At 37.9% G+C, this 12,736-nt stretch overlaps 1 long non-coding RNA gene across 1 annotated transcript; it reads right to left on the bottom strand.

The window, feature by feature from the left end:
- Positions 1-210: 210 nt before the first annotated feature.
- Positions 211-1,047, bottom strand: LOC125192811. Its single transcript, XR_007171474.1, has 3 exons — positions 1,003-1,047; positions 812-907; positions 211-417 (listed from the first exon to the last, which is right to left on the bottom strand). It is a non-coding gene; the product is annotated as an uncharacterized LOC125192811 (long non-coding RNA).
- Between the last annotated feature and the right edge of the window lie 11,689 nt (positions 1,048-12,736).

Here is a 12,736-nt window from a genome sequence, read left to right as displayed (position 1 = left end):
AGCACATTTTATCTTAGTCATAGAGTCTGAAAAATAATTCATATTAAAATCTAATTTGAAGAAACAATAAAATCCAATGTCATTTTAAAGTATCACCCATTGACAAAATGTTTGAAAATCCATATGTTAAATACGCATATAATTATATCAATGAAACATACTTTAAATCCAAAATTTATTACATGGCCATTACAAAAGCTTTGTAGCTTGCTACCATCTTTTCAACATCGATCATCATTTTCTTGTTGTCCGTTGCATAATTTTTGGATGTCAATGTTTTATTGGAAAGGGAGCTGTGATTATTTTCAGCTAACTTCAACACAATAGTTTTTAGCTCTTAAATACTGAAGCACGCCCTTATATCTAGTCGATAGTCCACAATTCCAATGGTCTTCTCTCACCCATGTTGACTTCCATCTGAGAAAATAAACATTGCAGTCACTTATGACATAAAAGTGATACAAACATGACCCAATTCATATATTTCATTTATGACATAAAAGTGATACAAACATGATCTAATTCATATATTGCTATACTACGTAACCCATAAAACTATTCCAATGCTAATCAGTGACCATACATTTATTTTAGGTGATTCCAAATTGAATACAACTTATAGAAACAATAACAGTTTGTAAACATGACACAAAACTGTTACATATATGACCTAATATGTTTCATGTATATGAAATGAAATTTTGAGAGACATTCTGAGTTTTCTCTGTAAATCTATTACCCATTTCCAACAAAAAATATTAAAGTTTAGTTCACATTTCTCCATTACTGAAAAAGACATCTCGGTAAGTACCTTTTTCAGGACCATTCATATTTGCTTAGGCCTCGCCTTTGCCATTAATGATTCCCTCTCAATTGTTCTTCAAAGTTCGCCAACCAGATTGAGCGGCTATTCGAAACACAACAAAGGTTAGAAAATTAGGGCAAAATTTAAACATCCAAACAATCGACACCGAAATGACCCAAATCTAGGTGGCCAAATACCATTTTTCGGAGGTTGGTTTTGTGTTTCTTTCTTGTTCACCTTCATCCTTTCATACACTTATGGATAGCGAATAAAAATACCAGAAATCGTGAATTAATTTTGACCCAAAACTAAAAATAGAAATTATTAGAAAGTTTAATTAACCTTTACCGTCCACGATCCTTGCTCCGGCAGAGCGAGTGGTCGTCGTCGCTAAAGAAGCGTCGCTGTTGAGAGATATCGCCGATTTCGTTGAAGCGTGTGAAATAAATTACTAGGGTTTTTTTGTTTAGGAGTGAATGATTTTGTGTTATTTGGTTTGAAGAAATGATAAACCTTTTCTCTCTCTCACCTAATATCTAGCGTAGGAAATGAAAATGTAAGTTGTTGTCAATATTAATAAATCCCATAAAATCCGCCCATTAAAACAGTAGGTGACGGTTCCTAATTTTTTTGATTCCTAATTTGCCCCTCACATGACACAAATCCGTCTTATTATGATCCAACAAAAACGATGAGTCATTCCAGATCGTGGCCATTAATCTCCAAATCTAACGGTTCATATATGGTCTGTATTTCTATACTTAGGGACTTCTTTTGGTAGATGAAAACCCTATATATATATATATATATATATATATATATATATAGGAGTGCGTTAAAATGACAACACTCTTAAAATGACTTTGTGACACCACGCTAGACTCGCAATATTATGTATGCTAGGACTGCAATAGTATAAATGCTACACTGCAATCTATAAATTGCAGTCTAGCGTATTGGATATTGCAGTCGGGAAAAATTGCAGTCTAGTGTATTGGATATTGCAGTCCGTGAAAATTTATCCTTGAACAATTTTTATGATTGCCACATGGCAGCTTATTATTCGTCCACATGTACAAATGATTGGCTAGGAATGGTGGTATGGTGTTACTTTAAGAGATGTTGTCATTTTAACACAATCCTATATATATATATATATATATATATATATATATATATATAGTCCCATTATCCACAAATCCACTCTTAAAGACCGAACCACCGAACCCTACCAAATTAGGGCTTTTAGATCTAGTTTTTTATGGATAAGATACAGAAATTTATAAATTATTTTCGCCTTCATCACGAGCCTATTTTAATTCATCCGAAGGTAAATAAGTCATACTAACATGTTACGAAGATTTAACTTCGTTCCAGAATATATTACTTCATTCTAGTAGGTTTTTACTTCATTCCAATACGTAAATGTGGTTTCGCCATCGCGTGCCGTTCTTTCTCTCTACAATATCCATCACATATATATATATATATATATATATATATAGGGGAGCATTAAGCTCCTTTTACCCCTTTAGATACTATTTCCTTCTTAATATCATCCATTAGATTGATAAAATGGATGGACTAGATTAAAAGGGGAAAATTGATCCCGTGTTGCATTATTAGGTTCATTCTATGCATTATATGGGTATAATTGTAAAACAACAATGAATAAAAACGGAAAAAGCGAGAATTCAGCGCCATTTTCCATCTACTCACTCTCTCTCTCACTCCAACCGCCTCACTCCTCAAACCCACGATTAAATTTCGTTTCCTCTAATTCCCCCCATTTCCAAACCCTAGCCGCTACTCCAAGCCACCGGAAATCAACACTACCGTCGATTTTCGCCGTTAAATCAAGCTTCTGCCGCCGTTTCACAGTCGAAACCTCACTCCCTTCGCGCGCGACCTTCCAGTTCAAGTCGACAACAAGGTAGGGCTTTAATGATTCAATTTTTCGTAATACCCACTCTTAATCGCCTATTTTCACCGCCGACACACCACCTAATCGTCGATTCAATGTTTTCTCCCAAATAGTTTCAGGTTTTTCGCACTTGTTTTGGTCGATTTTTTTGTAAATCGTAAAATTGTGTTATTTTGTGTTAGGTTTCTGTCCATTATTGAAGTTTGTAGTTAATAACTGGTTTACAATTGTGTATTGGGCGATTTTGGAGAGAAGATTGTATCCCGATTTGATTTTTGGTTTGTGTCACAGATCTAGGATGACGAAACGAGGAAGGCCCTTCAGATGCCAACCAACCCAGACTGCAGGTGAGCAATGTGGACAGCCTGTAATTGAGTGTATCTTGTATTTATTTGTGCATTATTTGATGCAATGTGTACATTATTGTATGAATTGTTGTGTATTATGTTTTTGTTTGAAGCTACATAAACCAGTTTGATAAAATGCATGTAAATGAGTGAATGTTGTTATCGTCGGTGCATTGTATGGTCCTATTTGTTCAGTATTGTAGGGAGTTGTTAACAAAATTTGTTATTGGTTTAATATTCATTTGTGCATAACTAGGTATACATTATGGATTTTTGTTGAGTGAATGTTATATTATGTCGTGCATTATTTGATGGAATGTATACATTATTGTAGGAAGTTCTGTGCATTAAGTTTTAGATTGAAGCTACATCCGTCTGTTTAATTCAGATGTTAAATGTACATTATGATTTTAATTTGTGCATTATTTGATGCTATATGTACATTATTGTAGGGACTGATATACATTATGAATTTAGTTTTAATTCAGATGCATTATTTGATTATCTTTGTACATTATACAGTTAGTGTTGTGCATTAATGCGATACATTAATTCACAAATGCGATACATTAATTCATTGGTGAATTATTTGATTACCTTTGTACATTATACAGTTAGTGTTGTGCATTAATGCGATACATTACTGATTTTTGGACAGCAGCGAAGCTGCCAAGGTTGGATATTGACGAAGCAGTGGATGATCTTCTTGCAATTGCAATTGCCCAAATGTTCAGGGAGAGATTGGCTGAACAGCAAAGGGCCGAGGCTAGTTCGTCTCATGAAGACGCAGAGAAGAGGAAGCCGAGGGGAAAGAAAGTCGATCACCTCTACTGTCGACAAACCCCCACCGAGTTCATTGCCTGTATAAAAAGCCTAACTCCACGGCAGAAGGAAGCCGTGAATGAACTGGATTGATCGTATGGATAATCATTGGAAATGCTATTTATATTACTTTTAGCACTATGTTTTTTTTGGATAACTAATTTTGGTAGGGAAAAAAATGACTTGTTGCCATGTCTGTTTTGATCCATACATAGTATGCGGAACTACTTGCTAACAGAAGCATATTTTGGTACTAGTATCTGATGTCGTAAACACAACATATATAATGGATGTAATGAACCGAGTAATGCACATAATAGCATTATTAATGCAAGGCTATTATTCGATAATGCACATTAACAAAGTAATGGAATAATGGTATAAATAAAGGGAGTAATGCACAGAAAATCATTATTAATGCAAGGCTATTATTCGATAATGCACGTTAACAAAGTAATGGAATAATGGTATAAATAAAGGGAGTAATGCACAGAAAATCATTATTAATGCAAGGCTATTATTCGATAATGCACGTTAACAAAGTAATGGAATAATGGTATAAATAAAGGGAGTAATGCACAGAAAATCATTATTAATGCAAGGCTATTATTCGATAATGCACGTTAACTCCCGAAAAATGCAAATTTATTATGCATAAAATGTTCACAGCGCTAGAAATAATAAAACTAAGACAACGAAACAAATAATAAAACTGAATACAAGACGAAAACTAATTTTTTAGGTACAAAACACATCAAGCTTTCCTCTTGCCTTTACTAAGCTCTTTCTCCTTCGCCATCTCTTTAAGCATTGGACAGTTTCTAGAGTCGTGATGGCCCAACTCATCGCACGCCTTACAACGTCTAAGAGGCCTAATAGCCTCCTTTACAGCCTTTTCTCTCTTTGAAATCAGTCGGCTCGCGGAGCTGCTAGCATGACCCTTGGTCTTTACAACATCCGAAGGATGGACCTCTACTACTTCAGGCCTTGGTATTCCATAAAACTCTTCAATCATGCGCCTCTTTTCAAAGGCCGACGTTGGAGGAGTTCCAGCTTGAAGAGAATTACAAAGTTCTTCCAAACCACCTACGAATGCACGAAGCACGTCAATGTCCGTTTCAAACCAACGAATAAAACTATAGAAAAGCGATATCCCTTGATTTGAAACAGTATAACGAACACTATACATAAATAAAAGCATATCAGAATTTATTTTCATTATATGATATCAACCATACATTACATATAAGAAAGAATGCATTATACACTGCTATTCGTACATTATATAAATCCAGAATTACAACATAACAGAGGCGAGAAAACAAAATAAACACTAAACCCTAATACATGAGACTTGTCGCCTAAGCAAAATACTAAACCACATCCACCAATTACTGCTAAAGCCTACTGGACTAACTTCTTCCATTGTTGAACAACACGAATTCGATAATATGGCACGATACGGGGCTGCTCCAATACAGAAAAGACTACTATTTGTACATCATAACACAGCAGCCGAGAAAACAAAATAAACACTAAACCATAAACCACATCCACCAATTACCGGTAAAGCCTACTGGATAGTTTCAAGTTACATAATCAATTTAATAACAACTTACCTTCTTCCATTGTTGAAGAACATGAAAACGATAATATGGCACGATACGGGGCTGCTCCAATATGGCGACGATGAGAAGTATAAAAAAAAGAAAAAATCGACATCAATTCTAACACAATGATTTTCGTAACTGGGAGAATAATGGAAGAATAGAGGTAAAAGAGAAGAAATATTTTCTAGAATCAACATAAGAATTACTTAAATTACCTTCTTCCATTGTTGAAGAATACACGCTTGCTCCAATAAAAGCGAATTTGACAGAACAACGGCTTTGACAGAAGGAGGAAGGACGGCGGCTTTGAGAGAAGGAGGCAGAACGGCGGCTTTGTGCAATGGAGAATGTTAGGAGAAAAAACGATGAAAGAGAAGAAAGATTTGTGAAATCGTAGAAAATAACCGCTGCAATCTTTTGATGGAGATAATTAAGCAAGTTACCATAACCAACTCCAATAAGAATACCATTTAGGCCCTTTTCGATTTTTTTAATGATTAAAATTGAATTAATCAGCCTCTATTTTGGGCCATCAGATCTATAAAATGGAGGGTCAAGATTAAAAAGGAGAATAAAACAAAAGATGAGAAAAGGATATGAATACATCCCTATATTACTAATTATGAAAATGGCCGAGGGGCCTAAGGGTCCCCTGGCCCACCATGGCTCCGCCCCTGCCTTGGTCCATCGTTGATCTGCAATAAGAATAGAATAGAGAGAAAACAAATCAAAGGTTTAACAACTGAAATATAAAATATTCTTCCATGCAAGTGGAATATTGCCTTGATAGTGTTTATTCCAGAAAATAGGACTGGAGACAGAGATAGCGTCCGTTGACAGCAGATTATGAAGATTTTCGACTACACCTTGGTCTGTCACTTATCTGCAATAAGAATAGAGAAAAGACAAATAAAATGTTAAATAAATGAACTATAATATATTCTTCCAGGCAAGTGAAATATTGCCTTTATAGTGTTTATTCTAGAAAATTGGACGATCAACTTTGGATGTACAATTCCAATTCGAAAGTAGTATTTATAGTTGAAAAAAGTATTCAGATTATACTTCATAATCTTTTCACATTCTTCCTCCTAAATCTTTTCATTTTCCACAACCTAATTATTTTCATCTCTAATGCAGTATTAATTTCAACGTAACCTAAGAATTAATGCATATAGTTAATTAGAATTAAACTTTTCAGGCTGGTGGAATATTGTCTCGATAGTGTTTATTCTAGACAATTGGACGATCAACTAGGGATGTACAATTCCGACTCGAAAGTAGTATTTATAGTTAAAAAAAGTATTAAGAAATACTTTATAATCTTTTCACATTCTTCTTCCTAAATCTTTTCATTTTCCACAGCCTAATTATTTTCATCTCTAATGCAGTATTGATTTCAATGTAACCTAAGAATTAATTCATAATTCATATAATTAATTAGAATTAAACAGTGTTAATTATGTTATGTCAACTAACGCATAGTATTTACGCTAAATTTGTTATTGGATACATAATGCTTATTATATGATAATTAGTATAATGCATTAAATATTATTAATAAAATTCTAAGAGTTATAAAAATAATTATATTTACATCCCTTGCATAAAATAATTATACAAAACTTCCCAAAACTCGCCATTTATATAGTTATAGATATAGATAGATGTGTTGAAAATGTCAAAATGACAGTGAGAAGTGATACGCTCAGATTTTGCACTGTTTTAAGGCCATTATTTGGTCCGTTTTTTATGTCAAAGTCACTCTACACGTCCATTATTTGCATATTTTGTCTATTTTGGTATTTTGACGTGTTTTGTGAGAACTGTGCATAATTGAGCCGAAAAAGGGAGCCAAAACGCCAAGTTTGGGAATCTGGAGTCAGACAGCGACCGGCGACCGCCGCAGACGTGTGCGGTGACCGCCGGCGCCCGGCGGGCAGATCAATGCAGCGGTCCGCCTCGGAAAAATGTGCTTGGAAGAGAAGTCTCGCCCAGCGACCGCCGGAGGATGTGCGGCGGTCCGCCGCCGAGGGAACAGACTCTCTGGAATCCGACGCGGCGACCGCCGGCCAAGGTGCGGCGGTCCGCCGGAAAAAGGCGGCGAATCCGAGAAGCCCTAGATTTGCGCCCAGTTTTACCATATTTTGGAGATTTTTTCCTTCTACAACAAGGCAAGGCTTTTCCCTATAAATAAGGCCTCAAGCTTCATCAAAAAAGAGAGAACTTCTACTTGCAAAATAATTCATAGAGATCAAGACCTAGAGTACTTCATTGGTGCAAGGAGTTGGAGAAGGATTTCAAGAACATCAAGAACGACATGGATTCAACCCACGGGTTTTATTTGCTTTATTTTTATGTTCAAATTGACTTCCCTTCAATCTATGTTTTTAGCTTATTCAATTATGTGTAACTAAACTCATAGGAATCTAGGGATGTGTTAGTAACGACTTTGGTCATACAAGTTTCGTTTTCTATTTAATATCCGTTTTATTTTTATTTTATTTCTTCCCTAAGTAGTTTTGATGCTGCATGATTGAGTGACACAATCGTGTATGATTTAATATAACTTGCTTCATAACTGTGACAGAGTTCTAGCGAGTTAGATCCACTTAGTAGACACTACAGTTAGCTTCCTTTAAAACAACACTGTTAATTGAGAGTGAGGACTTTTTAAGGGTCTTAGGAGCTTTTTGGAGTTACGTGTTAGGATCGACAACCCTAATCTTGTAATCAACGTTTGTTTCGCATGAGCATAACCTAGGTGACTCGTTCTATCAAAGTAATAACTGTGCTAGGGTATTGTAGTTGGAATTTTGTATAACCATAACTGTGAACACACATCCCTGAGATTCCCTTATCTCTATTGTCTTTCTCTTGATTTATCTGCTATTAGTTGATCTGTGCTTTCTATTGTTTTCCATTTTTCAAAATTTTTCAAAACAAAATGTTTTTCCAAATAGTGATTGAGTCTCAGTAGAGGATAGACACTTTGTGTTAGTCTTCCCCGTGTTCGATATCCGGTACTAACCTTTAGCTATACTATATATACTTTGTATACTTGCAGGTTTATTTAGTGCTAATAAAAAGTGCATCATGTTTTTGGCGCCGTTGCCGGGGAAGACAATTCACTTTGGAGTGATATCTTCAAACGGATAATTTTGCTACTTTGGATTTTAACCGCTTTTATTTTAATTCCTTTTTTTTTTTTTATTCTATGATGGATTTTCCTGTAGGGATGGAGGATCCATATGGCAACGAACATCAGTGGGGGTTAAGCAATGAATACTATAACTCCGACCATGGGGGATCATACTACGACCCAAACTGCTCTGAATTTTCCTATGATGCACAAGATTACTGCTCTGATAACTCGTCTGAATTATGTGCAGGTATGGAAGATCAACCCCGCTCTACTTGGGAGAATATGCTGGAAATCTGCATCGCAGAAGTTTTCGAACATAGAAATGTGACGAACCAGCGGTTGGAAAATCTAGAAAGAAACACAAGCACTTTGGAAAGAGGGTTGGCACCCCTAGTTGCTCAAGTTGAGATGCTGGAAATTAATCTTAGGATCATAGCCACAACCATAGGAAGCAGGCACACCCCAGGTACCCTTCCTAGCCTGCCAGAGATTAATCCGAGAGGAGGATGCCACGCCATACAGCTGCGCAGTGGAACTACATATCAGCCGCCAGAGGCAGGAGATCTAGGAATGAGGAGAAGAGAAGCAGAGAAGCCGCCTGGGAATGAATCTGACGAAGCAGTGCGGCGGTCCGCTGCACCCCAACACGGCGGTCCGCCATCTATACCTCAGCAGGTCGAGGAGAATTTAGGCTTGGCCACTGGCGGAAGCCCGGCGACCGCCACACCTCATCGCGGCGGCCCGCCGGCTGGATAGCAGCAGCCAAACAGTCCCGCACAGAACAGTATCGTTGTTCCGTATCCTCAACGGCTGCAGAGCAAGAAGCTTGATGTTAGTTTGCCAAATTCTTGGAAGCAATGAGTAAAGTCCACATCAACATTCCACTAGTAGAAGCCCTGCAACAAATGCCCAATTACGCCAAATTTCTGAAAGATGTGGTGGCAAGAAAAAGGAAATGGGGGAAATACGAGACAGTAGGCCTAACAGAGAATTGCAGTGCTATCGTCCAGAATGGATTACCCACTAAGCACAAAGATCCAGGGAGTTTTACTTTATCTTGTGTTTTGGGGAATGATGTAAAGGGTAGGGCGTTATGTGATCTAGGCTCTAGCATTAACCTGATGCCTTTGTCTTTTTACAGGAAACTTGATATTGAAAGCATCCGTCCCACCTCAATCACGCTGCAAATGACAGATCGGAGTACAACAACACCAATGGGGATAGTAGAAGATGTCTTGGTAAGAGTTGGAGAATTTATTTTTCCAGCTGATTTTGTTGTTCTTGACATGCAGGAGGACAAGAAGGTTCCCTTGATACTTGGAAGACCGTTTTTAGCTACTGGGGGAGACATGATAGATGTACAAAAGGGAGAGCTTACATTAAAGCTACATGATGAGAGCATTACTTTCAACATCTACGACGCCCTGAAATTTCATGGAAAAGAAGGGGCAGAAGGCTACCAAGAATGCAGTGTCATCCAAGTCGTCACCGATTGTGTTGGAGAAGTGGAAGTCACTTATCTCCAAAACCAGGACCCTCTTGAAACTTGTCTCACAAATTCTTTTACTCCTAACACTGATTTATCTTCTTGTGATGCTAACGTATGTGCCATCATTGCAGAATTGGAAGTGCTACCAGAAAGAATCCCCCAAATGGGGAATGCATTTTTGCCGTTACGCACTCCCGAAGAAGAGGCAGAAAAGAGAAGAACGGTGGGAAAGCCACGGGGACCGCCCAAAGTAGAGCTTAAACCTCTTCCCGACCATCTCAAGTACGCTTTCCTACGGCCAAAAAACACTTACCCTGTTGTTGTATCCGCTGCAATAAGTGAGCAAGAGTGTGAGAAGCTTTTATGCATTTTGAACAAGTATAGGTCTGCCATAGGATGGTCTATTAGTGATCTAAAAGGAATTAGCCCTACCACATGCATGCATAGAATTTTACTTGAGGAAGGGTATAAACCTCGTGTGCAAAACCAACGTACACTTAACCCTATTATGCAAGATGTAGTAAGAAAAGAGGTGATAAAGTTACTAGACGCAGGGATTATTTATGCAATATATGATAGTGAGTGGGTAAGTCCTACGCAAGTAGTAGCTAAAAAAGGGGGGATGACAGTAGTACCCGGCCAGGATGGAGAAATGATAGCCACTAGGGTAGCTACAGGATGGAGAGTATGCATTGATTATAGGATGTTAAATGCAGCCACTAGGAAAGATCATTTCCCTCTACCTTTTATTGATCAAATGCTTGATAGACTAGGGGGATATGATTATTACTGTTTTCTTGATGGCTATTCTGGGTATAATCAAATTGCAATTGCCCCCGAAGACCAACATAAGTCTGCTTTTACATGTCCTTATGGTATTTATGCTTATAGAAAAATGTCTTTTGGTTTGTGTAATGCCCCTGCCACTTTCCAGAGATGTATGATGGCCATATTACATGATTTGATTGAAAAGGTGATGGAAGTTTTTATGGATGATTTTTCTGTGTTTGGTAAATCTTGTGATCATTGTCTTGACAATCTAGCTAAGGTTTTGCAGAGATGTGTAGAAACTAACCTTGTTCTTAATTGGGAAAATTGTCATTTATGGTGAAAGAAGGTATAGTTCTGGGGCATAAAGTGTCTTCTGCAGGGATAGAGGTAGACAGGGCAAAGATTGCAACCATCGAGAAACTCCCACCGCCATCCAATGAAAAGGGAGTAAGAAGTTTTCTAGGACATGCAGGCTTCTACCGAAGATTCATCAAGGATTTTTCTAAGATCTCTAAACCTCTTTGTAAATTGCTTGAGAAGGATGTGAAATTTAATTTTACTTCCGATTGTTTGCAGGCTTTTGAGACTTTGAAGAAAGCTCTAGTCAGCGCTCCCATCCTCATCACGCCAGATTGGAGCCAACCATTTGAAATCATGTGCGACGCAAGGGATATTGCAGTCGGCTCAGCTTTAGGGCAGAAGAGGGAAAAGATTTTTAGAGTCATATATTATGCTAGTAGAACTTTAGATTATGCCCAAGCTAATTACACGACTACTGAAAGGGAGATGCTTGCTATTGTCTATTCCTTTGATAAATTTAGGGCCTATCTTGTTGGAACTAAGACTATTGTTTACACTGACCATGCAGCTATTAGGCATTTGTTTGCAAAGAAGGATGCAAAACCAAGACTTATCCGATGGATCTTGCTACTCTAGGAGTTTGACGTGGAAATCAAAGACAGAAAAGGGTGCGAGAATGTGGTAGCAGACTGATACGCCCGGATTTTGCACTGTTTTAAGGCCATTATTTGGTCCGTTTTTGTTATCAAAATCACTCTACATGTCCATTATTTGCATATTCTATACATTTTGGTATTTTGACGTGTTTTGTGAGAAATGTGCATATTTGAGCCGAAAAGGGGAGTAAAAACGCATAGTCTGGAAATGCTGGAGTGGAGACGGCGACCGGCGACCGCCGCTTGAAGTTGTGCGGCGACCGCCGGCGCCCGCGCGGTCAGAGCTATGTGGCGGCCCGCCTCGGAAATTTACGCTAGGAGAAGAGTCTCGCCCGGCGACCGCCGGAAAGGACATGTGGCGGTCCGCCACCGAAAGATCGAGTCTCTGGACTCCAACGCGGCGACCGCCGGCCAAGGTGCGCGGCCACCAGCCGGAGAAAGCGGTGAATCCGACCAGTCCTAGATTTGCTCCAAGATTTACCAAATTTTGAAGATCTTTTCCTTCTATGATGAGGAATAATCTTCCCCTATAAATAGGACCTCAAGCTTCATCAAAAGAGTTTTTTACACACAACAAGAACACATTCATAGAGATCAAAAGCTAGAGTACTTCAATTGTGCAAGGAGTTGAAGAAGGATTTCAAGAACATCAAGAACGACAAGGATTCAACCTACGGGTTTTATTTGCTTTAGTTTTATGTTCAAATTGCTTTCCCTTCAATCTATGTTTTTATTTATTCAGTCATGTGTAACTAAACTCATAGGATTCTAGGGATGTGTTAGTAGCAACTTTGGTTATACAATTCCGTTTTCTATTTAATATCCGTTTTGTTTTTACTTTGTTTCTTCCCTAAGTTAATCATGATG

This window comes from Salvia hispanica, chromosome 6, assembly GCF_023119035.1.
Source record: "Salvia hispanica cultivar TCC Black 2014 chromosome 6, UniMelb_Shisp_WGS_1.0, whole genome shotgun sequence".
Taxonomy (NCBI): domain Eukaryota; kingdom Viridiplantae; phylum Streptophyta; class Magnoliopsida; order Lamiales; family Lamiaceae; genus Salvia; species Salvia hispanica.
Note: the sequence above shows the minus strand (reverse complement) of the source record. Positions and strands in the feature narration are given on the sequence as shown.